A 6006-nucleotide genomic window follows, 5' to 3' on the forward strand; every position below is an offset into this window, starting at 1 on the left:
GGCTCCTTATTATTTGTGTTGTACATTGTGTAGAGTATTTGTTAAAGGGTTAAGTAATCTTAGGTAACCCTTAAAACTTGCTGTGGTTTAGCCTGAACACGAACTGTACCTGAATGCTCATACGATACACCCCTGGAAAATTTATTTTTTTGTTAAGCCTGGTACTTATTCTATTGGTTTCATTTGCCGAACTGTTAAGTTACAGGGACATAAACACACCAACACTGGTTGGCAAGCAGTGGTGGTGAACAAACACAGACATAAACACACACATAGGTGAAGGCGCAGTTGTGGCTGTGTGATAAGAAGCTTGCTTCTCAATCACATGGTCCTGGGTTCAATCCCACTATGTGGGACCTTGGGCAAGTGTCTTCTACTATAGCTTCAGGTCGACCAAAACCTTGAGAATGGATTTGGTAGACGGAAACTGAAAGAAGCCCGTTGTGTGTGTGGTGTGTGTGTGTTTGTACTCCAACCCACTTGACAGTCAGTGGTGGTGTGTTTACATCCCCGTAACTTAGTAGTTTGGCCAAAAAACTGGTAGAATAAGTACTAGGCTTACAAAGAATAAGTCTTAGGGTCAATTTGTTCAACTAAAACCCTTCAAAGCTATTCCCCATCATGGCTGTAGTCAAATGACAGAAACAAGTAAAAGATAAAAGATATATATATATATATATATAGATAGATAGATATATAGGCGCAGGAGTGGCTGTGTGGTAAGTAACTTGCTTACGAACCACAGGGTTCCAGGTTCAGTCCCACTGCATGGCACCTTGGGCAAGAGTCTTCTGCTATAGCCTTGGGCCAACCAAAGCCTTGTGAGTTGATTTGGTAGATGGAAACTGAAAGAAGCCCGTCGTATATATGTGTATATATATATGTGTGTGTGTATGTGTGTGTGTGTATGTTTGTGTGTATATGTTTGTCCCCCCAACATCACTTGACAACCAATGCTGGTGTGTTTACGTCCCCGTAACTTTGCAGTTCAGCAAAAGAGACCGATAGAATAAGTACTAGGCTTACAATGAATAAGTCCTGGGATCGATTTGCTCGACAAAAGGTGGTGCTCCAGCATGGCCACAGTCAAATGACTGAAACAAGTAAAAGAGAGTATACATATGCAAAATAACACCAAATATATAGTGCGTGTGTTTTTATTGGCTAACTGGCAATATGACCATTCCGAAATATAACAATATATATATATATATATTATATATATAAATATATCTATATATATACATTATACGACAGGCTTCTTTCAGTTTCCATCTACTAATCCACTCAAATCCAATCCATCAAAGAAGCCTGTCGTATATATATATATATATATATATCTACATATATACGACAGGCTTCTTTCAGTTTCCATCTACTAAATCCACTCAAAGAACCTGTCGATATATATATTATATATATATATATATATATATATATATATATATACATTATACAACGGCTTCTTTCAGTTTCCATCTACTAAATCCACTCAAAGAAGCCTGTCGTATATAGATATATATATATATATATATATATATTATATACATATATACGACAGGCTTCTTTCAGTTTCCATCTACCAAATCCACTCACAAGTCTTTGGTCGGCCCGAGGCTATTTATATATATATATATATATATATATATTATATATATATATATATATATAAATAATATATATATGTGTGTGTCTGTGTCTGTGTTGGTCCTTCCCAACAATTAAAGACACATACACACACACACACAAAAGAATTAAATAAAGAGTAGCTGAAGTCAGTACTTCACAAACAGAAAGTTAACATAAAAAGGACAGGCCTTTATTTGGGAGCTGGGCTGGAATTTTCCCCACCAACCTCACCACCACCGAAAATAAAAGCACAAATTAGAAGGGTGGGAAAGGAGGTGTTACTTTGTTCACTAAATTAAATTTTCCCATAAAAAACTTCTTTTTTCTGACCAATAACATCAAAGCACAGGCATGGGTGTGTCATAAAAAGATTGCTTACCAACCACATGGTTCTAGATTCCTGACTTTGGGTTAAAGAAAATACAGGAGGATCAGTTTAATTGTGATTTTATTCAACATGTTCACCTCTAAGATTCACACACTTATTGCAATGGTTCTTTGGTCCTTCAGTTTTATTAAGCCCTATAAAAGAACTCTGAAGGTTGGGCATCCAACCAGGCCTTCTTGCGACACCCTTAAAGCCAGGAACTTTTCAACACTCCCTCATACATATATGTATATATATATATATATATAAAATATTATTAGAGACAAAACCACTATTTTGCAAAACAACAAGGAAAGACTTAATCAATACATAAAGTATTGATTAAGTCTTTCCTTGTTTGTTTTGCAAAATAGTGGTTTTGTCTCTAATAATATTTTATAATATTTTCTCTAAAATAAATTGGATTTGTAATCCTAAATCTGATTTTTCCCTGTAATTTGGATTTATTCCCTAAATATTTATTATTATATATATATTATATATATGTATTATATATATATATATATATATATAATGTATATATATATATATATTATGTATATATATATATATATATATATATATATATATATATGTTGTGTGTGTGTGTGTGTATATATATATGTATGTGTGTGTGTGTGTGTGTGGTGTATATATAATATATGTGTACATATTATATACATATATATATACATATATACATATACATATATATATATATATGTATATGTTTATATATATATATATATATAATATATATATATATATATATATGCATTATATATATGTGTGTGTGTGTGGAGGTGCAATGCCCAGTGGTTAGGGTAGCAGCCTCACAGCCGTAGGATCACTGTTTCGATTCCCAGACTGGGTGTTGTGAGTGTTCATTGAGCGGAAACACCTAAAGTTCCACAAGGCTCCAGCAGGAGGTGGTGGCAATCCCTGCTGTACTTTTTCGCCGCAACTTTCTCTCACACTTTCTTCTGTTGGCCTGCTCGCTTAGCCAGCAGGGTGGCATCATTTGAAGGCTAAAACAATGCGAAGCGCATTGTGACTAGCGATGTGTAGCAACATCTGGTAGCCTGGTTGGTCACGTGATCACATGATATATATATATATACATACATATAATAATAATTATTATTATTATTTTAAATTCTTGTCACAAGGGCAGCTTGGGGAGGTGGGGACGACTTGATTACATTGATCCCAGTGCATAACTGCTACTTATTTTAATTAATCCTGAAAGGATGAAAGGCAAAGTTGACCTCAGTGGAATTTGAACTCAGATATAGTGGCAGATAAAATTCCTCTAAGCATTTTGCCTGGCATGCTAATGATTCTGCCAGTTTTCATGTGCCACCAGCACAAGTGCCAGTAAGGCAACGCAGGTAACGATCACGCTCGAATGGTGCCTTTTATGTGCCACCGGCACGGAAGTCAGTTTGTTGCTCTGGCAACCATCACAATATTATTATAAATTCATAGTGTTTTTCAATTCCCTGCCTTCCTCCCAATGCCTCTTTTTCTCTACTGCCCTCCCTGCCCCCTTAGGCACCAGTGCCCACCTGGACTGGCTCAATGCCCACTGGGGGTGGGGGTGGAGTAATGCCTCCTTTGAGAACCTATGTTGTAAAGCATTAGAACCTTCTAAAGCTTTAGAGCAGTAATGTATTAAAAGGAAGTTAAAAAGTTATGGCCGGTCATAGAGTGACCATTGCTTTCGCACCTATAAAGCACTTAGTAGTATAGGTGACTCGTCAGACTCAAAATGGCACCTTCAGCCATTTGAGTCTGATGAGTCACCTTTACTGTGAAAGTGCTTCATAGGTGCGAAACCAATGGTCACTCTATGACTGGCCATAACTTTTAACTTCTTGTGCTTGTGCCATGTAAAAAGCACTCAGTACACTCTGCTGAGTGGTTGGTGTTAGGAAGGGCATCCAGCTGTAAAAACCTTGCCAAAATAGACACAAAAGTTTGATGCAGTCTTCTGCCTGGTCAGCTCTTATCAAATCATCCAACCCATGCCAGCATGGAAGGCAGATGATAATGATGACGATGATGACCATGATATCATCATCATCATTTAACGTTCGTTTTCCATGCTAGCATGGGTTGGACAATTTGACTGTGGTCTGACGAACCAGACTCCAATCTGATCTGGCAGAGTTTCTACAGTTGGATGCCCTTCCTAACGCCAACCACTCTGAGAGTGTAGCGGGTGCTTTTACGTGCCACTGGTACGAGGGCCAGTTCGGTGGTACTGGCAATGGCCACGCCCAAATGGTGCTTTTTACGTGCCACCTGCACACACACACATATATATATATATACACACACATATAGGATCTTTTGTTTGGTTGCCTGCCACTTTTCAATTTCTTCAAATTTTGTTCCATTTGATTTCATATTTGGTGTACTGATGTAGTTTGGTATGGTAATCATTGACATAAAATTCATTTTTGCCATAAACTGGATCTTTTGTGTTTGGCTGCACCTGTGGAAATTTTAAAATTTAGTGAAAATTTTCAAATTTGGTGTATTGATGTAAATTTCCATGCTGAATCTCAGGAGATAGTTCACTTTTTCCTGAAAAATTAAATTAAAAAAAGTTACAGAGGTTTAAAGTTTGATAATTTTTATCCAGTCAGAAAACAGGGTTTGAAAGCTGTCATTTTGTGCATGACTGCATGTGTTGTCTACTGTAAACAAATGAAATATTGGCAGAATTCTGCTTTATGCATGTCATATTACCCTTCGTAACGTTTTTAGTTTTTGGAATTTTCAAAAAATTCCTACAAATTTGTATTCTGCACATGGGAATTCATGCAATTATGCAAAAACCCAAAAAATATTTTGGTGTGTGATTCAAGGCCTATTTAGCTATTACTTTTAGCACATCTCACGACCACCTTATACCTTATGTTTTAAGGATTTAATAAGAGGAAAATGATCACATAGTTACGCAGGTTGGTAATAGCTTGGCTTATTACTATGGAAACAGGTACCTATATGTTTGTGGCTTTCAGTTGACTAAAATTACCCAAAATTTGCTAATTTTAAAAGCTACGAACTTTTTATTTATTGAATAAGGGGTCTTTTCAGTTTGGCCATCACTTTTCAATTTCTTATTTTATTATACCCTGACTTTTAATATATATATCTTATTATATATATGTATGTTTCATATATAATATATCATCATCATCATCATCATCATTTAGCGTCCGCTTTCCATGCTAGCATGGGTTGGACGGGTCAACTGGGGTCTGTGAACCTGGAAGGCTTCGTCAGGCCCAGTCAGATCTGTCAGTGTTTCTACGGCTGGATGCCCTTCCTAACGCCAACCACTCCGCGAGTGTAGTGGGTGTTTTTTACGTGCCACCTGCACAGGTGCCAGACAGAGCTGGCACCTGTATATATATATACACCTAATATATATATATATATATATATTAGTTAATCCAAACAAGAAAACACAGAAAAAAACACACCAACGCGAGGATGTGGAACAATTAAAGTATTATTTGACGCTCAGGAAAGAAGGGAAGGAGGGTTTAACGTTTTGAGCGGAGCTCTTCGTCGGAAACATAGGAGAAGGAAAGATCCCGAGAAGGGAAGACAGAGGAAAAAAAATCGCTGGCGGTACTCACGAGGTCACATATATATTATATATATATAAGGAAAATAAGACAAGGTAGAAAATGCTAAAACAATTTTATCATGAAGAACATTTTAGTACCGGTTTCAGTCTTTATGACTTTTTCAAATGAAAAACAATTAAAGCATGAAAAACAATTAAATTGTGGAAAAATTAAATGAAATGTTTTTTTTAAATATTTCCATAGTTTTCAAATGTAAGGACATTTTTGTTTTTTCTATGTCTCTGTCTCTCTATTTTACTCTATATATAAAGAGAGAGATAGAGAGAGAGAGAGATAGAGGGGAGAGAGAGATGAATGACTTGGTATAGTCATGGAGTGCATATGGACAAGGACAGCCGTGTA

This window comes from Octopus sinensis, linkage group LG24, assembly GCF_006345805.1.
Source record: "Octopus sinensis linkage group LG24, ASM634580v1, whole genome shotgun sequence".
Classification (NCBI taxonomy): Eukaryota; Metazoa; Mollusca; class Cephalopoda; order Octopoda; family Octopodidae; genus Octopus; species Octopus sinensis.